Genomic DNA, 23,210 nt, shown 5'->3' on the forward strand with positions numbered 1-23,210 from the left:
TGACCCTTATGTCTCTGCATCTCACTGACCTGATCCCTCGCCTCCATTGCTTTTCTTTTTCCGATGAATTACACCATCTGATCACTTAGTTATAAGCAACTCAATTCTTTCAACTTCTACATTATCTACAAACGTTGATTAAAATGCAGCAAATAAGTTGCGGAATGCATTCACGTTTTTAATTTTAATAAAATGTCTAAAAGAAAAGCTTCTCCGCATGTGCACAAACACACACACACACACACACACACACACACATTGTAAAACAGGTAGTCAGGCTGGCCACGTGGCCTAATGGATTGGGCGTCTGACTTCGAATCAAAAGATGGCGAGATTGTGTCTCGTCGTGGTCGGCCAATTTCTTTTATTGCAGAATCTCTGATTAATTTGGTAATTAGATTACTGTTATATGTTGCACGTCTATAATTACTTTCTATTTTTGTTCTGCAAACCATGAGAAGATCTAATCTTGGGACCAGCTCTTCCGAAGACGAATTTGTTGTCATTGTTTTTACCGATTAGCCGTATACTAACTTTGATTGTGAAGAATTGTGATCAAAATCTTTCGCTATGTCCAACATGACTTTTGTTCCGACGGTTTATCTTTGATTATATTACTCAACCTATTTAAATTATTTTATTTTAAAAGATAAACTAAGATGATACGTCGATTTGGTTGCTTAGAGATATCTACAGCAATCATGAACGACACCATTGAAGGTCTCTCAATGATATGAAATGCCACCTTTGTGACAAGGCTCGTGACCAAGATTATAAAGGTTGGGGGTTAAATTCCTGAATTGGGCGGCGCGTTGTGACCTTCATTAAAGCAGTTCATTTCCTGTTGCTCCAAGTTATTCAGCTGTAGCCTACAAGCCAAGTACTGATACAGCCGTTTCTTACTCCAACTGTCACATCCTTAATATTTCGCAGGATCAAAAGTGGGAGGACGAAGATGGTATCTATGTATAGCCATAACTAAATAGTCCCCTAACATTATGAGCAAAAGTTCTGTACATATTATGAAACTATAGTGGGTCGAGAGTGAACTTTCGAGGTACCACTTCAGCGAGTAGTTAAAAAGAAAGAAAAAATGACTCGATCACGGCGAGACTCGAGCTTTCAATCTACTCATTCGAAGTTAGACGCCTTATCTATTGGGCTAAGCGGCAGACATATTTGCACTTTAGCCTGTAGCCTACAAGTCAAGTACTGATGCGGCCGTTCTACAAATGTTACATCCTTAATGCTCCACAAGGTCAAGGGCGAGCGGACGGAGATGGTGTCTATGAATGGCCACAACTAAATAGGCCCCTAACAGGATGAGCGGAGGTACCGTAGTACCACTTTAGCGAAAGGTTTATAAAAGAAAAAGAATTTCGACCACGACGAGACTCGAACTCGCAATCTTCTGATTCGAAGTCAGACGCCTTATCCATTAGGCCACGCGGCCGTCTGTATTAACAGGTTTAGAATAATATATATATTTCATAAAATAAATTACGCGTGTGGGCGTGTTTGTTGCTTGAGGAGTAACTGAGAGAAGTACTCCGCTTGTGAAAGGTTCCAGTCTCGTTCGGCAGCATTGATGTGTTGTGTTGAGCTGAGATCCAACAAAGAAAACTCCCTTTTCAAGCTTAGATTACATGTAATTGGTGGCGTGACTAAACGTTCATCTCTAGCACCGTATACCAACTAATTTCATTCTTTCTTCTTACCACTAAATCCATTAACATCAAGATTTACACACTACAAATCTATCGCTATCTACCTTTGTCTAAACTTTATAAAGCCAACATCCATGACTGTTCTCTCGTCCTCGCTGGTATTACCATACACAACTCTTATCTGTTTGCTTTCACCCACGCTAGAGACGTAGCTAGAGTGTCTGGCACGTGAGGCAGGCTTGATCCCATTTCCTCCTCGACTAGAGGCTTATACATGAGACCCAGAACGGTTGACCTTATAAAAGCGTCGCTCAGTGTGGACCACCCCTCTGACTTCACTACAACGGTATTACTGGCCTTTATATCCTATTTGGTCATTGTCCACTTTCCTATGTCTCTGACACCAACAATGTCTTTTGCTTATTGTTATTGCCCTCCAATTGCTCTCAAACCCGCCTGTAGTCCTACATAGTCAACCATTTTAACGATGAATTCCAGATTCTACAATTCTTTCTTCATTGAAGTACCATATTAGAACTTTTGACCCTTATGTCTCTGCATCTCACTGACCTGATCCCTCGCCTCCATTGCTTTTCTTTTTCCGATGAATTACACCATCTGATCACTTAGTTATAAGCAACTCAATTCTTTCAACTTCTACATTATCTACAAACGTTGATTAAAATGCAGCAAATAAGTTGCGGAATGCAGTCACGTTTTTAATTTTAATAAAATGTCTAAAAGAAAAGCTTCTCCGCATGTGCACAAACACACACACACACACACACACACACACACACATTGTAAAACAGGTAGTCAGGCTGGCCACGTGGCCTAATGGATTGGGCGTCTGACTTCGAATCAAAAGATGGCGAGATTGTGTCTCGTCGTGGTCGGCCAATTTCTTTTATTGCAGAATCTCTGATTAATTTGGTAATTAGATTACTGTTATATGTTGCACGTCTATAATTACTTTCTATTTTTGTTCTGCAAACCATGAGAAGATCTAATCTTGGGACCAGCTCTTCCGAAGACGAATTTGTTGTCGTTGTTTTTACCGATTAGCCGTATACTAACTTTGATTGTGAAGAATTGTGATCAAAATCTTTCGCTATGTCCAACATGACTTTTGTTCCGACGGTTTATCTTTGATTATATTACTCAACCTATTTAAATTATTTTATTTTGAAAGATAAACTAAGATGATACGTCGATTTGGTTGCTTAGAGATATCTACAGCAATCATGAACGACACCATTGAAGGTCTCTCAATGATATGAAATGCCACCTTTGTGACAAGGCTCGTGACCAAGATTATAAAGGTTGGGGGTTAAATTCCTGAATTGGGCGGCGCGTTGTGACCTTCATTAAAGCAGTTCATTTCCTGTTGCTCCAAGTTATTCAGCTGTAGCCTACAAGCCAAGTACTGATACAGCCGTTTCTTACTCCAACTGTCACATCCTTAATATTTCGCAGGATCAAAAGTGGGAGGACGAAGATGGTATCTATGTATAGCCATAACTAAATAGTCCCCTAACATTATGAGCAAAAGTTCTGTACATATTATGAAACTATAGTGGGTCGAGAGTGAACTTTCGAGGTACCACTTCAGCGAGTAGTTAAAAAGAAAGAAAAAATGACTCGATCACGGCGAGACTCGAGCTTTCAATCTACTCATTCGAAGTTAGACGCCTTATCTATTGGGCTAAGCGGCAGACATATTTGCACTTTAGCCTGTAGCCTACAAGTCAAGTACTGATGCGGCCGTTCTACAACTGTTACATCCTTAATGCTCCACAAGGTCAAGGGCGAGCGGACGGAGATGGTGTCTATGAATGGCCACAACTAAATAGGCCCCTAACAGGATGAGCGGAGGTACCGTAGTACCACTTTAGCGAAAGGTTTATAAAAGAAAAAGAATTTCGACCACGACGAGACTCGAACTCGCAATCTTCTGATTCGAAGTCAGACGCCTTATCCATTAGGCCACGCGGCCGTCTGTATTTACATGTTTAGAATAATATATATATTTCATAAAATAAATTACGTATGTCCGTGCTTGTTGCTTGAGGAGTAACTGAGAGAAGTACTCCGCTTGTGAAAGGTTCCAAATGTTTCGGCCGCTATACACTTAGTAGACACTAGTCACAGACTCGGGTCTCTACCGAGTGTTTTCTCCGCTGGACAAAGTTACAATTCTTTTCCCATAACAGGAAAAGTCACTACCATATCACCGATCAATATGCCAAACTCGGCTGACACCAGTCTCGTTCGGCAGCATTGATGTGTTGTGTTGAGCTGAGATCCAACAAAGAAAACTCCCTTTTCAAGCTTAGATTACATGTAATTGGTGGCGTGACTAAACGTTCATCTCTAGCACCGTATACCAACTAATTTCATTCTTTCTTCTTACCACTAAATCCATTAACATCAAGATTTACACACTACAAATCTATCGCTATCTACCTCACGTCTAAACTTTATAAAGCCAACAACCATGACTGTTCTCTCGTCCTCGCTGTTATTACCTCACAAAACTCTTATCTGTTTACTTTCACCCACGCTAGGGACGTAGCTAGAGTGTCTGGCACGTGAGGCAGGCTTGATCCCATTTCCTCCTCGACTAGAGGCTTATACATGAGACCCAGAACGGTTGACCTTATAAAAGCGTCGCTCGGTGTGGACCACCCCTCTGACTTCACTACAACGGCATTACTGGCCTTTATATCCTATTTTGTCATTGTCCACTTTCCTATGTCTCTGACACCAACAATGTCTTTTGCTTATTGTTATTGCTCTCCAATTGCTTTCAAACCCGTCTGTAGCCCTACATAGTCAACCATTTTAACGATGAATTCCAGATTCTACAATTCTTTCTTCATTGAAGTACCATATTAGAACTTTTGACCCTTATGTCTCTGCATCTCACTGACCTGATCCCTCGCCTCCATTGCTTTTCTTTTTCCGATGAATTACACCATCTGATCACTTAGTTATAAGCAACTCAATTCTTTCAACTTCTACATTATCTACAAACGTTGATTAAAATGCAGCAAATAAGTTGCGGAATGCATTCACGTTTTTAATTTTAATAAAATGTCTAAAAGAAAAGCTTCTCCGCATGTGCACAAACACACACACACACACACACACACACACACACACACACACACACACACACACATTGTAAAACAGGTAGTCAGGCTGGCCACGTGGCCTAATGGATAGGGCGTCTGACTTCGAATCAAAAGATGGCGAGATTGTGTCTCGTCGTGATCGGCCAATTTCTTTTATTGCAGAATCTCTGATTAATTTGGTAATTAGATTACTGTTATATGTTGCACGTCTATAATTACTTTCTATTTTTGTTCTGCAAACCATGAGAAGATCTTCTAATCTTGGGACCAGCTCTTCCGAAGACGAATTTGTTGTCATTGTTTTTACCGATTAGCCGTATACTAACTTTGATTGTGAAGAATTGTGATCAAAATCTTTCGCTATGTCCAACATGACTTTTGTTCCGACGGTTTATCTTTGATTATATTACTCAACCTATTTAAATTATTTTATTTTAAAAGATAAACTAAGATGATACGTCGATTTGGTTGCTTAGAGATATCTACAGCAATCATGAACGACACCATTGAAGGTCTCTCAATGATATGAAATGCCACCTTTGTGACAAGGCTCGTGACCAAGATTATAAAGGTTGGGGGTTAAATTCCTGAATTGGGCGGCGCGTTGTCACCTTCATTAAAGCAGTTCATTTCCTGTTGCTCCAATTTATTCAGCTGTAGCCTACAAGCCAAGTACTGATACAGCCGTTTCTTACTCCAACTGTCACATCCTTAATATTTCGCAGGATCAAAAGTGGGAGGACGAAGATGGTATCTATGTATAGCCATAACTAAATAGTCCCCTAACATTATGAGCAAAAGTTCTGTACATATTATGAAACTATAGTGGGTCGAGAGTGAACTTTCGAGGTACCACTTCAGCGAGTAGTTAAAAAGAAAGAAAAAATGACTCGATCACGGCGAGACTCGAGCTTTCAATCTACTCATTCGAAGTTAGACGCCTTATCTATTGGGCTAAGCGGCAGACATATTTGCACTTTAGCCTGTAGCCTACAAGTCAAGTACTGATGCGGCCGTTCTACAACTGTTACCTCCTTAATGCTCCACAAGGTCAAGGGCGAGCGGACGGAGATGGTGTCTATGAATGGCCACAACTAAATAGGCCCCTAACAGGATGAGCGGAGGTACCGTAGTACCACTTTAGCGAAAGGTTTATAAAAGAAAAAGAATTTCGACCACGACGAGACTCGAACTCGCAATCTTCTGATTCGAAGTCAGACGCCTTATCCATTAGGCCACGCGGCCGTCTGTATTTACAGGTTTAGAATAATATATATATTTCATAAAATAAATTACGTATGTCCGTGTTTGTTGCTTGAGGAGTAACTGAGAGAAGTACTCCGCTTGTGAAAGGTTCCAAATGTTTCGGCCGCTATACACTTAGTAGACACTAGTCACAGACTCGGGTCTCTACCGAGTGTTTTCTCCGCTGGACAAAGTTACAATTCTTTTCCCATAACAGGAAAAGTCACTACCATATCACCGATCAATATGCCAAACTCGGCTGACACCAGTCTCGTTCGGCAGCATTGATGTGTTGTGTTGAGCTGAGATCCAACAAAGAAAACTCCCTTTTCAAGCTTAGATTACATGTAATTGGTGGCGTGACTAAACGTTCATCTCTAGCACCGTATACCAACTAATTTCATTCTTTCTTCTTACCACTAAATCCATTAACATCAAGATTTACACACTACAAATCTATCGCTATCTACCTTTGTCTAAACTTTATAAAGCTAACATCCATGACTGTTCTCTCGTCCTCGCTGGTATTACCATACACAACTCTTATCTGTTTGCTTTCACCCACGCTAGAGACGTAGCTAGAGTGTCTGGCACGTGAGGCAGGCTTGATCCCATTTCCTCCTCGACTAGAGGCTTATACATGAGACCCAGAACGGTTGACCTTATAAAAGCGTCGCTCGGTGTGGACCACCCCTCTGACTTCACTACAACGGTATTACTGGCCTTTATATCCTATTTGGTCATTGTCCACTTTCCTATGTCTCTGACACCAACAATGTCTTTTGCTTATTGTTATTGCCCTCCAATTGCTTTCAAACCCGCCTGTAGTCCTACATAGTCAACCATTTTAACGATGAATTCCAGATTCTACAATTCTTTCTTCATTGAAGTACCATATTAGAACTTTTGACCCTTATGTCTCTGCATCTCACTGACCTGATCCCTCGCCTCCATTGCTTTTCTTTTTCCGATGAATTACACCATCTGATCACTTAGTTATAAGCAACTCAATTCTTTCAACTTCTACATTATCTACAAACGTTGATTAAAATGCAGCAAATAAGTTGCGGAATGCATTCACGTTTTTAATTTTAATAAAATGTCTAAAAGAAAAGCTTCTCCGCATGTGCACAAACACACACACACACACACACACACACACACACATTGTAAAACAGGTAGTCAGGCTGGCCACGTGGCCTAATGGATTGGGCGTCTGACTTCGAATCAAAAGATGGCGAGATTGTGTCTCGTCGTGGTCGGCCAATTTCTTTTATTGCAGAATCTCTGATTAATTTGGTAATTAGATTACTGTTATATGTTGCACGTCTATAATTACTTTCTATTTTTGTTCTGCAAACCATGAGAAGATCTAATCTTGGGACCAGCTCTTCCGAAGACGAATTTGTTGTCATTGTTTTTACCGATTAGCCGTATACTAACTTTGATTGTGAAGAATTGTGATCAAAATCTTTCGCTATGTCCAACATGACTTTTGTTCCGACGGTTTATCTTTGATTATATTACTCAACCTATTTAAATTATTTTATTTTAAAAGATAAACTAAGATGATACGTCGATTTGGTTGCTTAGAGATATCTACAGCAATCATGAACGACACCATTGAAGGTCTCTCAATGATATGAAATGCCACCTTTGTGACAAGGCTCGTGACCAAGATTATAAAGGTTGGGGGTTAAATTCCTGAATTGGGCGGCGCGTTGTGACCTTCATTAAAGCAGTTCATTTCCTGTTGCTCCAAGTTATTCAGCTGTAGCCTACAAGCCAAGTACTGATACAGCCGTTTCTTACTCCAACTGTCACATCCTTAATATTTCGCAGGATCAAAAGTGGGAGGACGAAGATGGTATCTATGTATAGCCATAACTAAATAGTCCCCTAACATTATGAGCAAAAGTTCTGTACATATTATGAAACTATAGTGGGTCGAGAGTGAACTTTCGAGGTACCACTTCAGCGAGTAGTTAAAAAGAAAGAAAAAATGACTCGATCACGGCGAGACTCGAGCTTTCAATCTACTCATTCGAAGTTAGACGCCTTATCTATTGGGCTAAGCGGCAGACATATTTGCACTTTAGCCTGTAGCCTACAAGTCAAGTACTGATGCGGCCGTTCTACAAATGTTACATCCTTAATGCTCCACAAGGTCAAGGGCGAGCGGACGGAGATGGTGTCTATGAATGGCCACAACTAAATAGGCCCCTAACAGGATGAGCGGAGGTACCGTAGTACCACTTTAGCGAAAGGTTTATAAAAGAAAAAGAATTTCGACCACGACGAGACTCGAACTCGCAATCTTCTGATTCGAAGTCAGACGCCTTATCCATTAGGCCACGCGGCCGTCTGTATTAACAGGTTTAGAATAATATATATATTTCATAAAATAAATTACGCGTGTGGGCGTGTTTGTTGCTTGAGGAGTAACTGAGAGAAGTACTCCGCTTGTGAAAGGTTCCAGTCTCGTTCGGCAGCATTGATGTGTTGTGTTGAGCTGAGATCCAACAAAGAAAACTCCCTTTTCAAGCTTAGATTACATGTAATTGGTGGCGTGACTAAACGTTCATCTCTAGCACCGTATACCAACTAATTTCATTCTTTCTTCTTACCACTAAATCCATTAACATCAAGATTTACACACTACAAATCTATCGCTATCTACCTTTGTCTAAACTTTATAAAGCCAACATCCATGACTGTTCTCTCGTCCTCGCTGGTATTACCATACACAACTCTTATCTGTTTGCTTTCACCCACGCTAGAGACGTAGCTAGAGTGTCTGGCACGTGAGGCAGGCTTGATCCCATTTCCTCCTCGACTAGAGGCTTATACATGAGACCCAGAACGGTTGACCTTATAAAAGCGTCGCTCAGTGTGGACCACCCCTCTGACTTCACTACAACGGTATTACTGGCCTTTATATCCTATTTGGTCATTGTCCACTTTCCTATGTCTCTGACACCAACAATGTCTTTTGCTTATTGTTATTGCCCTCCAATTGCTCTCAAACCCGCCTGTAGTCCTACATAGTCAACCATTTTAACGATGAATTCCAGATTCTACAATTCTTTCTTCATTGAAGTACCATATTAGAACTTTTGACCCTTATGTCTCTGCATCTCACTGACCTGATCCCTCGCCTCCATTGCTTTTCTTTTTCCGATGAATTACACCATCTGATCACTTAGTTATAAGCAACTCAATTCTTTCAACTTCTACATTATCTACAAACGTTGATTAAAATGCAGCAAATAAGTTGCGGAATGCATTCACGTTTTTAATTTTAATAAAATGTCTAAAAGAAAAGCTTCTCCGCATGTGCACAAACACACACACACACACACACACACACACACACATTGTAAAACAGGTAGTCAGGCTGGCCACGTGGCCTAATGGATTGGGCGTCTGACTTCGAATCAAAAGATGGCGAGATTGTGTCTCGTCGTGGTCGGCCAATTTCTTTTATTGCAGAATCTCTGATTAATTTGGTAATTAGATTACTGTTATATGTTGCACGTCTATAATTACTTTCTATTTTTGTTCTGCAAACCATGAGAAGATCTAATCTTGGGACCAGCTCTTCCGAAGACGAATTTGTTGTCGTTGTTTTTACCGATTAGCCGTATACTAACTTTGATTGTGAAGAATTGTGATCAAAATCTTTCGCTATGTCCAACATGACTTTTGTTCCGACGGTTTATCTTTGATTATATTACTCAACCTATTTAAATTATTTTATTTTGAAAGATAAACTAAGATGATACGTCGATTTGGTTGCTTAGAGATATCTACAGCAATCATGAACGACACCATTGAAGGTCTCTCAATGATATGAAATGCCACCTTTGTGACAAGGCTCGTGACCAAGATTATAAAGGTTGGGGGTTAAATTCCTGAATTGGGCGGCGCGTTGTGACCTTCATTAAAGCAGTTCATTTCCTGTTGCTCCAAGTTATTCAGCTGTAGCCTACAAGCCAAGTACTGATACAGCCGTTTCTTACTCCAACTGTCACATCCTTAATATTTCGCAGGATCAAAAGTGGGAGGACGAAGATGGTATCTATGTATAGCCATAACTAAATAGTCCCCTAACATTATGAGCAAAAGTTCTGTACATATTATGAAACTATAGTGGGTCGAGAGTGAACTTTCGAGGTACCACTTCAGCGAGTAGTTAAAAAGAAAGAAAAAATGACTCGATCACGGCGAGACTCGAGCTTTCAATCTACTCATTCGAAGTTAGACGCCTTATCTATTGGGCTAAGCGGCAGACATATTTGCACTTTAGCCTGTAGCCTACAAGTCAAGTACTGATGCGGCCGTTCTACAACTGTTACATCCTTAATGCTCCACAAGGTCAAGGGCGAGCGGACGGAGATGGTGTCTATGAATGGCCACAACTAAATAGGCCCCTAACAGGATGAGCGGAGGTACCGTAGTACCACTTTAGCGAAAGGTTTATAAAAGAAAAAGAATTTCGACCACGACGAGACTCGAACTCGCAATCTTCTGATTCGAAGTCAGACGCCTTATCCATTAGGCCACGCGGCCGTCTGTATTTACATGTTTAGAATAATATATATATTTCATAAAATAAATTACGTATGTCCGTGCTTGTTGCTTGAGGAGTAACTGAGAGAAGTACTCCGCTTGTGAAAGGTTCCAAATGTTTCGGCCGCTATACACTTAGTAGACACTAGTCACAGACTCGGGTCTCTACCGAGTGTTTTCTCCGCTGGACAAAGTTACAATTCTTTTCCCATAACAGGAAAAGTCACTACCATATCACCGATCAATATGCCAAACTCGGCTGACACCAGTCTCGTTCGGCAGCATTGATGTGTTGTGTTGAGCTGAGATCCAACAAAGAAAACTCCCTTTTCAAGCTTAGATTACATGTAATTGGTGGCGTGACTAAACGTTCATCTCTAGCACCGTATACCAACTAATTTCATTCTTTCTTCTTACCACTAAATCCATTAACATCAAGATTTACACACTACAAATCTATCGCTATCTACCTCACGTCTAAACTTTATAAAGCCAACAACCATGACTGTTCTCTCGTCCTCGCTGTTATTACCTCACAAAACTCTTATCTGTTTACTTTCACCCACGCTAGGGACGTAGCTAGAGTGTCTGGCACGTGAGGCAGGCTTGATCCCATTTCCTCCTCGACTAGAGGCTTATACATGAGACCCAGAACGGTTGACCTTATAAAAGCGTCGCTCGGTGTGGACCACCCCTCTGACTTCACTACAACGGCATTACTGGCCTTTATATCCTATTTTGTCATTGTCCACTTTCCTATGTCTCTGACACCAACAATGTCTTTTGCTTATTGTTATTGCTCTCCAATTGCTTTCAAACCCGTCTGTAGCCCTACATAGTCAACCATTTTAACGATGAATTCCAGATTCTACAATTCTTTCTTCATTGAAGTACCATATTAGAACTTTTGACCCTTATGTCTCTGCATCTCACTGACCTGATCCCTCGCCTCCATTGCTTTTCTTTTTCCGATGAATTACACCATCTGATCACTTAGTTATAAGCAACTCAATTCTTTCAACTTCTACATTATCTACAAACGTTGATTAAAATGCAGCAAATAAGTTGCGGAATGCATTCACGTTTTTAATTTTAATAAAATGTCTAAAAGAAAAGCTTCTCCGCATGTGCACAAACACACACACACACACACACACACACACACATTGTAAAACAGGTAGTCAGGCTGGCCACGTGGCCTAATGGATAGGGCGTCTGACTTCGAATCAAAAGATGGCGAGATTGTGTCTCGTCGTGGTCGGCCAATTTCTTTTATTGCAGAATCTCTGATTAATTTGGTAATTAGATTACTGTTATATGTTGCACGTCTATAATTACTTTCTATTTTTGTTCTGCAAACCATGAGAAGATCTAATCTTGGGACCAGCTCTTCCGAAGACGAATTTGTTGTCATTGTTTTTACCGATTAGCCGTATACTAACTTTGATTGTGAAGAATTGTGATCAAAATCTTTCGCTATGTCCAACATGACTTTTGTTCCGACGGTTTATCTTTGATTATATTACTCAACCTATTTAAATTATTTTATTTTGAAAGATAAACTAAGATGATACGTCGATTTGGTTGCTTAGAGATATCTACAGCAATCATGAACGACACCATTGAAGGTCTCTCAATGATATGAAATGCCACCTTTGTGACAAGGCTCGTGACCAAGATTATAAAGGTTGGGGGTTAAATTCCTGAATTGGGCGGCGCGTTGTGACCTTCATTAAAGCAGTTCATTTCCTGTTGCTCCAAGTTATTCAGCTGTAGCCTACAAGCCAAGTACTGATACAGCCGTTTCTTACTCCAACTGTCACATCCTTAATATTTCGCAGGATCAAAAGTGGGAGGACGAAGATGGTATCTATGTATAGCCATAACTAAATAGTCCCCTAACATTATGAGCAAAAGTTCTGTACATATTATGAAACTATAGTGGGTCGAGAGTGAACTTTCGAGGTACCACTTCAGCGAGTAGTTAAAAAGAAAGAAAAAATGATTCGATCACGGCGAGACTCGAGCTTTCAATCTACTCATTCGAAGTTAGACGCCTTATCTATTGGGCTAAGCGGCAGACATATTTGCACTTTAGCCTGTAGCCTACAAGTCAAGTACTGATGCGGCCGTTCTACAACTGTTACATCCTTAATGCTCCACAAGGTCAAGGGCGAGCGGACGGAGATGGTGTCTATGAATGGCCACAACTAAATAGGCCCTTAACAGGATGAGCGGAGGTACCGTAGTACCACTTTAGCGAAAGGTTTATAAAAGAAAAAGAATTTCGACCACGACGAGACTCGAACTCGCAATCTTCTGATTCGAAGTCAGACGCCTTATCCATTAGGCCACGCGGCCGTCTGTATTTATAGGTTTAGAATAATATATATATTTCATAAAATAAATTACGTATGTCCGTGTTTGTTGCTTGAGGAGTAACTGAGAGAAGTACTCCGCTTGTGAAAGGTTCCAAATGTTTCGGCCGCTATACACTTAGTAGACACTAGTCACAGACTCGGGTCTCTACCGAGTGTTTTCTCCGCTGGACAAAGTTACAATTCTTTTCCCATAACAGGAAAAGTCACTACCATATCACCGATCAATATGCCAAACTCGGCTGACACCAGTCTCGTTCGGCAGCATTGATGTGTTGTGTTGAGCTGAGATCCAACAAAGAAAACTCCCTTTTCAAGCTTAGATTACATGTAATTGGTGGCGTGACTAAACGTTCATCTCTAGCACCGTATACCAACTAATTTCATTCTTTCTTCTTACCACTAAATCCATTAACATCAGGATTTACACACTACAAAACTATTACTATCTACCTCATGTCTAATCTTCATGAAGACAACAACCATGACTGTTCTCTCGTCCTCGCTGTTATTACCTCACAGAACTCTTATCTGTTTACTTTCACCCACGCTAGGGACGTAGCTAGAGTGTCTGGCACGTGAGGCAGGCTTGATCCCATTTCCTCCTCGACTAGAGGCTTATACATGAGACCCAGAACGGTTGACCTTATAAAAGCGTCGATCAGTGTGGACCACCCCTCTGACTTCACTACAACGGCATTACTGCCCATTATATCCTATTTGGTCATTGTCCACTTTCCTATGTCTCTGACACCAACAATGTCCTTTGCTTATTGTTATTGCCCTCCAATTGCTTTCAAACCCGCCTGTAGTCCTACATAGTCAACCATTTTAACGATGAATTCCAGATTCTACAATTCTTGCTTCATTGAAGAACCATATTAGAACTTTTGACCCTTATGTCTCTGCACCTCACTGAACTGATCCCTCGCCTCCATTGCTTTTCTTTTTCCGATGAATTACACCATCTGATCACTTAGTTATAAGCAACTCACTTCTTTCAACTTCTACATTATCTACAAACGTTGATTAAAACGCAGCAAATAAGTTGCGGAATGCACTCACGTTTTTAATTTTAATAAAATGTCTAAAAGAAAAGCTTCTCCGCATGTGCACAAACACACACACACACACACGCGCGCACACACACACACACACACACACACACACATTTTAAAACAGGTAGTTAAGCTGGCTACGTGGCCTAATGGATAGGGCGTCTGACTTCGAATCAAAAGATGGCGAGGTCGTGTCTCGTCGTGGTCGGCCAATTTCTTTTATTGCAGAATCTCTGATTAATTTGGTAATTAGATTACTGTTATATGTTGCACGTCTATAATTACTTTCTATTTTTGTTCTGCGAATCATGAGAAGATTTTCTAATCTTGGGACCAGCTATTCCGAAGACGAATTTGTTGTCATTGTTTTTACCGATTAGCCGTATACTAACTTTGATTGTGAAGAATTGTGATCAAAATCTTTCGCTATGTCCAACATGACTTTTGTTCCGACGGTTTATCTTTGTTTATATTACTCAACCTATTTAAATTATTTTATTTTAAAAGATAAACTAAGATGATACGTCAATTTGGTTGCTTAGAGATATCTACAGCAAGGATGAACGACACCACAGAAGGTCTCTTAATGATATGAAATACCACCTTTGTGACAAGGCTCGTGACCAAGATTATAAAGGTTGGGGGTTAAATTCCTGAATTGGGCGGCGCGTTGTGACCTTCATTAAAGCAGTTCATTTCCTGTTGCTCCAAGTTATTCAGCTGTAGCCTACAAGCCAAGTACTGATACAGCCGTTTCTTACTCCAACTGTCACATCCATAATATTTCGCAGGATCAAGAGTGGGAGGAACAAGATGGTTTCTATGTATGGCCACAACTAAATAGTCCCCTAACATGATGAGCAAAAGTACTGTATATATTATGAAACTATAGTGGGTCGAGAGTGAACTTTCGCGGTACCACTTCAGCGAGTAGTTAAAAAGAAAGAAAAAGAATAACTCGATCACGGCGAGACTCGAATCTTGCAATCTACTCATTCGAAATCAGACGCCTTATCCATTGGGCTACGCGGTGGACATATTTGCACTTTAGCCTGTAGCCTACAAGCCAAGTACTAATACGGCCGTTCAACAACTGTCACATCCCTAATGTTCCACAAGGTCAAGGGCGAGTGGACCGAGATGGTGTCTAGGAATGGTCACCACAAAATAGGGCCCTAACAGGATGAGCGAAGGTACTGTAGTACCACTTTAGCGAGAGGTTTTTAAAAGAAAAAAAATTTCGACCACGACGAGACTCGAACTCGCAATCTTCTGATTCGAAGTCAGACGCCTTATCCATTAGGCCACGCGGCCGTCTGTATTAACATGTTTAGAATAATATATATATTTCATAAGATAAATTACGCATGTGGGCGTGTTTGTTGCTTGAGGAGTAACTGAGAGAAGTACTCCGCTTGTGAAAGGTTCCAAATGTTTCGGCCGCTATACACTTACTAGACACTAGTTGCAGACTCGGATCTCTACCGAATGTTTTCTCCGGTGCACAAAGTTACCATGCTTTTCTCATGAGAGGAAAAATCACTACCGCACCACCGATCAATATGCCAAACCCGGATGACTCCAGTCTCGTACAGCAGGGTTGATGTATTGCGTTGAGCTGTGATCCACAGTTATAAGATGATCCGACAAAGCAGCAACTCCCTTTTCAAGCTTAGATTACATGTAGTGGAGATTTAGTCGTTCATCTCTAGCACCGTACACCAACTAATTTCATTCTTTCTTCTTAGCACTAAATCCATTAACATCAGGATTTACACACTACAAAACTATTACTATCTACCTCATGTCTAATCTTCATGAAGACAACATCCATGACTGTTCTCTCGTCCTCGCTGTTATTACCTCACAGAACTCTTATCTGTTTACTTTCACCCACGCTAGGGACGTAGCTAGAGTGTCTGGCACGTGAGGCAGGCTTGATCCCATTTCCTCCTCGACTAGAGGCTTATACATGAGACCCAGAACGATTGACCTTATAAAAGCGTCGATCAGTGTGGACCACACCTCTGACTTCACTACAACGGCATTACTGCCCTTTATATCCTATTTGGTCATTGTCCACTTTCCTATGTCTCTGACGCCAACAATGTCCTTTGCTTATTGTTATTGCCCTCCAATTGCTTTCAAACCCGCCTGTAGTCCTACATAGTCAACCATTTTAACGATGAATTTTAGATTCTACAATTCTTTCTTCATTGAAGAACCATATTAGAACTTTTGACCCTTATGTCTCTGCACCTCACTGAACTGATCCCTCGCCTCCATTGCTTTTCTTTTTCCGATGAATTACACCATCTGATCACTTAGTTATAAGCAACTCAATTCTTTCAACTTCTACATTATCTACAAACGTTGATTAAAACGCAGCAAATAAGTTGCGGAATGCACTCACGTTTTTAATTTTAATAAAATGTCTAAAAGAAAAGCTTCTCCGCATGTGCACAAACACACACACACACACACACGCGCGCACACACACACACACACACACACACACATTTTAAAACAGGTAGTTAAGCTGGCTACGTGGCCTAATGGATAGGGCGTCTGACTTCGAATCAAAAGATGGCGAGGTCGTGTCTCGTCGTGGTCGGCCAATTTCTTTTATTGCAGAATCTCTGATTAATTTGGTAATTAGATTACTGTTATATGTTGCACGTCTATAATTACTTTCTATTTTTGTTCTGCGAATCATGAGAAGATTTTCTAATCTTGGGACCAGCTATTCCGAAGACGAATTTGTTGTCATTGTTTTTACCGATTAGCCGTATACTAACTTTGATTGTGAAGAATTGTGATCAAAATCTTTCGCTATGTCCAACATGACTTTTGTTCCGACGGTTTATCTTTGATTATATTACTCAACCTATTTAAATTATTTTATTTTGAAAGATAAACTAAGATGATACGTCGATTTGGTTGCTTAGAGATATCTACAGCAATCATGAACGACACCATTGAAGGTCTCTCAATGATATGAAATGCCACCTTTGTGACAAGGCTCGTGACCAAGATTATAAAGGTTGGGGGTTAAATTCCTGAATTGGGCGGCGCGTTGTGACCTTCATTAAAGCAGTTCATTTCCTGTTGCTCCAAGTTATTCAGCTGTAGCCTACAAGCCAAGTACTGATACAGCCGTTTCTTACTCCAACTGTCACATCCTTAATATTTCGCAGGATCAAAAGTGGGAGGACGAAGATGGTATCTATGTATAGCCATAACTAAATAGTCCCCTAACATTATGAGCAAAAGTTCTGTACATATTATGAAACTATAGTGGGTCGAGAGTGAACTTTCGAGGTACCACTTCAGCGAGTAGTTAAAAAGAAAGAAAAAATGACTCGATCACGGCGAGACTCGAGCTTTCAATCTACTCATTCGAAGTTAGACGCCTTATCTATTGGGCTAAGCGGCAGACATATTTGCACTTTAGCCTGTAGCCTACAAGTCAAGTACTGATGCGGCCGTTCTACAACTGTTACATCCTTAATGCTCCACAAGGTCAAGGGCGAGCGGACGGAGATGGTGTCTATGAATGGCCACAACTAAATAGGCCCCTAACAGGATGAGCGAAGGTACTGTAGTACCACTTTAGCGAGAGGTTTTTAAAAGAAAAAAAAATTTCGACCACGACGAGACTCGAACTCGCAATCTTCTGATTCGAAGTCAGACGCCTTATCCATTAGGCCACGCGGCCGTCTGTATTAACATGTTTAGAATAATATATATATTTCATAAGATAAATTACGCATGTGGGCGTGTTTGTTGCTTGAGGAGTAACTGAGAGAAGTACTCCGCTTGTGAAAGGTTCCAAATGTTTCGGCCGCTATACACTTACTAGACACTAGTTGCAGACTCGGATCTCTACCGAATGTTTTCTCCGGTGCACAAAGTTACCATGCTTTTCTCATGAGAGGAAAAATCACTACCGCACCACCGATCAATATGCCAAACCCGGATGACTCCAGTCTCGTACAGCAGGGTTGATGTATTGCGTTGAGCTGTGATCCACAGTTATAAGATGATCCGACAAAGCAGCAACTCCCTTTTCAAGCTTAGATTACATGTAGTGGAGATTTAGTCGTTCATCTCTAGCACCGTACACCAACTAATTTCATTCTTTCTTCTTAGCACTAAATCCATTAACATCAGGATTTACACACTACAAAACTATTACTATCTACCTCATGTCTAATCTTCATGAAGACAACATCCATGACTGTTCTCTCGTCCTCGCTGTTATTACCTCACAGAACTCTTATCTGTTTACTTTCACCCACGCTAGGGACGTAGCTAGAGTGTCTGGCACGTGAGGCAGGCTTGATCCCATTTCCTCCTCGACTAGAGGCTTATACATGAGACCCAGAACGATTGACCTTATAAAAGCGTCGATCAGTGTGGACCACACCTCTGACTTCACTACAACGGCATTACTGCCCTTTATATCCTATTTGGTCATTGTCCACTTTCCTATGTCTCTGACGCCAACAATGTCCTTTGCTTATTGTTATTGCCCTCCAATTGCTTTCAAACCCGCCTGTAGTCCTACATAGTCAACCATTTTAACGATGAATTTTAGATTCTACAATTCTTTCTTCATTGAAGAACCATATTAGAACTTTTGACCCTTATGTCTCTGCACCTCACTGAACTGATCCCTCGCCTCCATTGCTTTTCTTTTTCCGATGAATTACACCATCTGATCACTTAGTTATAAGCAACTCAATTCTTTCAACTTCTACATTATCTACAAACGTTGATTAAAACGCAGCAAATAAGTTGCGGAATGCACTCACGTTTTTAATTTTAATAAAATGTCTAAAAGAAAAGCTTCTCCGCATGTGCACAAACACACACACACACACACACGCGCGCACACACACACACACACACACACACATTTTAAAACAGGTAGTTAAGCTGGCTACGTGGCCTAATGATAGGGCGTCTGACTTCGAATCAAAAGATGGCGAGGTCGTGTCTCGTCGTGGTCGGCCAATTTCTTTTATTGCAGAATCTCTGATTAATTTGGTAATTAGATTACTGTTATATGTTGCACGTCTATAATTACTTTCTATTTTTGTTCTGCGAATCATGAGAAGATTTTCTAATCTTGGGACCAGCTATTCCGAAGACGAATTTGTTGTCATTGTTTTTACCGATTAGCCGTATACTAACTTTGATTGTGAAGAATTGTGATCAAAATCTTTCGCTATGTCCAGCATGACTTTTGTTCCGACGGTTTATCTTTGTTTATATTACTCAACCTATTTAAATTATTTTATTTTAAAAGTTAAACTAAGATGATACGTCAATTTGGTTGCTTAGAGATATCTACAGCAAGGATGAACGACACCACAGAAGGTCTCTCAATGATATGAAATACCACCTTTGTGACAAGGCTCGTGACCAAGATTATAAAGGTTGGGGGTTAAATTCCTGAATTGGGCGGCGCGTTGTGACCTTCATTAAAGCAGTTCATTTCCTGTTGCTCCAAGTTATTCAGCTGTAGCCTACAAGCCAAGTACTGATACAGCCGTTTCTTACTCCAACTGTCACATCCATAATATTTCGCAGGATCAAGAGTGGGAGGAACAAGATGGTTTCTATGTATGGCCACAACTAAATAGTCCCCTAACATGATGAGCAAAAGTACTGTATATATTATGAAACTATAGTGGGTCGAGAGTGAACTTTCGCGGTACCACTTCAGCGAGTAGTTAAAAAGAAAGAAAAAGAATAACTCGATCACGGCGAGACTCGAATCTTGCAATCTACTCATTCGAAATCAGACGCCTTATCCATTGGGCTACGCGGTGGACATATTTGCACTTTAGCCTGTAGCCTACAAGCCAAGTACTAATACGGCCGTTCAACAACTGTCACATCCCTAATGTTCCACAAGGTCAAGGGCGAGTGGACCGAGATGGTGTCTAGGAATGGTCACCACAAAATAGGGCCCTAACAGGATGAGCGAAGGTACTGTAGTACCACTTTAGCGAGAGGTTTTTAAAAGAAAAAAAATTTCGACCACGACGAGACTCGAACTCGCAATCTTCTGATTCGAAGTCAGACGCCTTATCCATTAGGCCACGCAGCCGTCTGTATTAACATGTTTAGAATAATATATATATTTCATAAGATAAATTACGCATGTGGGCGTGTTTGTTGCTTGAGGAGTAACTGAGAGAAGTACTCCGCTTGTGAAAGGTTCCAAATGTTTCGGCCGCTATACACTTACTAGACACTAGTTGCAGACTCGGATCTCTACCGAATGTTTTCTCCGGTGCACAAAGTTACCATGCTTTTCTCATGAGAGGAAAAATCACTACCGCACCACCGATCAATATGCCAAACCCGGCTGACTCCAGTCTCGTACAGCAGGGTTGATGTATTGCGTTGAGCTGTGATCCACAGTTATAAGATGATCCGACAAAGCAGCAACTCCCTTTTCAAGCTTAGATTACATGTAGTGGAGATTTAGTCGTTCATCTCTAGCACCGTACACCAACTAATTTCATTCTTTCTTCTTACCACTAAATCCATTAACATCAGGATTTACACACTACAAAACTATTACTATCTACCTCATGTCTAATCTTCATGAAGACAACAACCATGACTGTTCTCTCGTCCTCGCTGTTATTACCTCACAGAACTCTTATCTGTTTACTTTCACCCACGCTAGGGACGTAGCTAGAGAGTCTGGCACGTGAGGCAGGCTTGATCCCATTTCCTCCTCGACTAGAGGCTTATACATGAGACCCAGAACGGTTGACCTTATAAAAGCGTCGATCAGTGTGGACCACCCCTCTGACTTCACTACAACGGCATTACTGCCCTTTATATCCTATTTGGTCATTGTCCACTTTCCTATGTCTCTGACACCAACAATGTCTTTTGCTTATTGTTATTGCCCTCCAATTGCTTTCAAACCCGCCTGTAGTCCTACATAGTCAACCATTTTAACGATGAATTCCAGCTTCTACAATTCTTTCTTCATTGAAGTACCATATTAGAACTTTTGACCCTTATGTCTCTGCATCTCACTGAACTGATCCCTCGCCTCCATTGCTTTTCTTTTTCCGATGAATTACACCATCTGATCACTTAGTTATAAGCAACTCACTTCTTTCAACTTCTACATTATCTACAAACGTTGATTAAAACGCAGCAAATAAGTTGCGGAATGCACTCACGTTTGTAATTTTAATAAAATGTCTAAAAGAAAAGCTTCTCCGCATGTGCACAAACACACACACACACACACACGCACACACACACACACACACACACATTTTAAAACAGGTAGTTAAGCTGGCTACGTGGCCTAATGGATAGGGCGTCTGACTTCGAATCAAAAGATGGCGAGGTCGTGCCTCGTCGTGGTCGGCCAATTTCTTTTATTGCAGAATCTCTGATTAATTTGGTAATTAGATTACTGTTATATGTTGCACGTCTATAATTACTTTCTATTTTTGTTCTGCGAATCATGAGAAGATTTTCTAATCTTGGGACCAGCTATTCCGAAGACGAATTTGTTGTCATTGTTTTTACCGATTAGCCGTATACTAACTTTGATTGTGAAGAATTGTGATCAAAATCTTTCGCTATGTCCAGCATGACTTTTGTTCCGACGGTTTATCTTTGTTTATATTACTCAACCTATTTAAATTATTTTATTTTAAAAGATAAACTAAGATGATACGTCAATTTGGTTGCTTAGAGATATCTACAGCAAGGATGAACGACACCACAGAAGGTCTCTCAATGATATGAAATACCACCTTTGTGACAAGGCTCGTGACCAAGATTATAAAGGTTGGGGGTTAAATTCCTGAATTGGGCGGCGCGTTGTGACCTTCATTAAAGCAGTTCATTTCCTGTTGCTCCAAGTTATTCAGCTGTAGCCTACAAGCCAAGTACTGATACAGCCGTTTCTTACTCCAACTGTCACATCCTTAATATTTCGCAGGATCAAGAGTGGGAGGAACAAGATGGTTTCTATGTATGGCCACAACTAAATAGTCCCCTAACATGATGAGCAAAAGTACTGTATATATTATGAAACTATAGTGGGTCGAGAGTGAACTTTCGCGGTACCACTTCAGCGAGTAGTTAAAAAGAAAGAAAAAGAATAACTCGATCACGGCGAGACTCGAATCTTGCAATCTACTCATTCGAAATCAGACGCCTTATCCATTGGGCTACGCGGCGGACATATTTGCACTTTAGCCTGTAGCCTACAAGCCAAGTACTAATACGGCCGTTCAACAACTGTCACATCCTTAATGTTCCACAAGGTCACGGGCGAGTGGACCGCGATGGTGTCTAGGAATGGTCACCACAAAATAGGCCCCTAACAGGATGAGCGAAGGTACTGTAGTACCACTTTAGCGAGAGGTTTATAAAAGAAAAAAAATTTCGACCACAACGAGACTCGAACTCGCAATCTTCTGATTCGAAGTCAGACGCCTTATCCAATAGGCCACGCGGCCGTCTGTCTTAACAGGTTTAGAATAATATATATATTTCATAAAATAAATTACGCATGTGGGCGTGTTTGTTGCTTGAGGAGTAACTGAGAGAAGTACTCCGCTTGTGAAAGGTTCCAAATGTTTCGGCCGCTATACACTTACTAGACACTAGTTGCAGACTCGGATCTCTACCGAATGTTTTCTCCGGTGCACAAAGTTACAATGCTTTTCTCGTGAGAGGAAAAGTCACTACCGCACCACCGATCAATATGCCAAACCCGGCTGACACCAGTCTCGTACAGCAGGGTTGATGTGTTGCGTTGAGCTGTGATCCACAGTTATAAGATGATCCGACAAAGCAGCAACTCCCTTTTCAAGCTTAGATTACATGTAGTGGAAATTTAGTCGTTCATCTCTAGCACCGTACACCAACTAATTTCATTCTTTCTTCTTACCACTAAATCCATTAACATCAGGATTTACACACTACAAAACTATTACTATCTACCTCATGTCTAATCTTCATGAAGACAACAACCATGACTGTTCTATCATCCTCGCTATTATTACCTCACAGAACTGTTTACTTTCATCCTCGCTTGACTCCCATTTCCTCCTCGAATAGAGGCTTATTTATACAGGAGACCCAGAACGG

At 40.8% G+C, this 23,210-nt stretch overlaps 10 non-coding genes across 10 annotated transcripts; all 10 read right to left on the reverse strand.

The window, feature by feature from the left end:
• Positions 1-1,380: 1,380 nt before the first annotated feature.
• Trnar-ucg (transfer RNA arginine (anticodon UCG)) lies at positions 1,381-1,453 on the reverse strand. The gene has a single exon. It is a non-coding gene; the product is annotated as a tRNA-Arg (tRNA).
• A 2,137-nt stretch (positions 1,454-3,590) lies between these two features.
• On the reverse strand, positions 3,591-3,663 carry Trnar-ucg (transfer RNA arginine (anticodon UCG)). Its single transcript has one exon. It is a non-coding gene; the product is annotated as a tRNA-Arg (tRNA).
• A 2,313-nt stretch (positions 3,664-5,976) lies between these two features.
• On the reverse strand, positions 5,977-6,049 carry Trnar-ucg (transfer RNA arginine (anticodon UCG)). Its single transcript has one exon. It is a non-coding gene; the product is annotated as a tRNA-Arg (tRNA).
• Positions 6,050-8,338: 2,289 nt separating this feature from the next.
• Positions 8,339-8,411, reverse strand: Trnar-ucg (transfer RNA arginine (anticodon UCG)). Its single transcript has one exon. It is a non-coding gene; the product is annotated as a tRNA-Arg (tRNA).
• A 2,137-nt stretch (positions 8,412-10,548) lies between these two features.
• Positions 10,549-10,621, reverse strand: Trnar-ucg (transfer RNA arginine (anticodon UCG)). Its single transcript has one exon. It is a non-coding gene; the product is annotated as a tRNA-Arg (tRNA).
• A 2,288-nt stretch (positions 10,622-12,909) lies between these two features.
• Positions 12,910-12,982, reverse strand: Trnar-ucg (transfer RNA arginine (anticodon UCG)). The gene has a single exon. It is a non-coding gene; the product is annotated as a tRNA-Arg (tRNA).
• A 2,316-nt stretch (positions 12,983-15,298) lies between these two features.
• On the reverse strand, positions 15,299-15,371 carry Trnar-ucg (transfer RNA arginine (anticodon UCG)). The gene has a single exon. It is a non-coding gene; the product is annotated as a tRNA-Arg (tRNA).
• A 2,331-nt stretch (positions 15,372-17,702) lies between these two features.
• Trnar-ucg (transfer RNA arginine (anticodon UCG)) lies at positions 17,703-17,775 on the reverse strand. The gene has a single exon. It is a non-coding gene; the product is annotated as a tRNA-Arg (tRNA).
• A 2,330-nt stretch (positions 17,776-20,105) lies between these two features.
• Positions 20,106-20,178, reverse strand: Trnar-ucg (transfer RNA arginine (anticodon UCG)). The gene has a single exon. It is a non-coding gene; the product is annotated as a tRNA-Arg (tRNA).
• Positions 20,179-22,503: 2,325 nt separating this feature from the next.
• Trnar-ucg (transfer RNA arginine (anticodon UCG)) lies at positions 22,504-22,576 on the reverse strand. Its single transcript has one exon. It is a non-coding gene; the product is annotated as a tRNA-Arg (tRNA).
• Positions 22,577-23,210: the final 634 nt, after the last annotated feature.

The sequence above is a fragment of the Octopus bimaculoides genome, chromosome 1 (genome assembly GCF_046866305.1).
Source record: "Octopus bimaculoides isolate indiv1 chromosome 1, ASM4686630v1, whole genome shotgun sequence".
Lineage (NCBI taxonomy): Eukaryota > Metazoa > Mollusca > Cephalopoda > Octopoda > Octopodidae > Octopus > Octopus bimaculoides.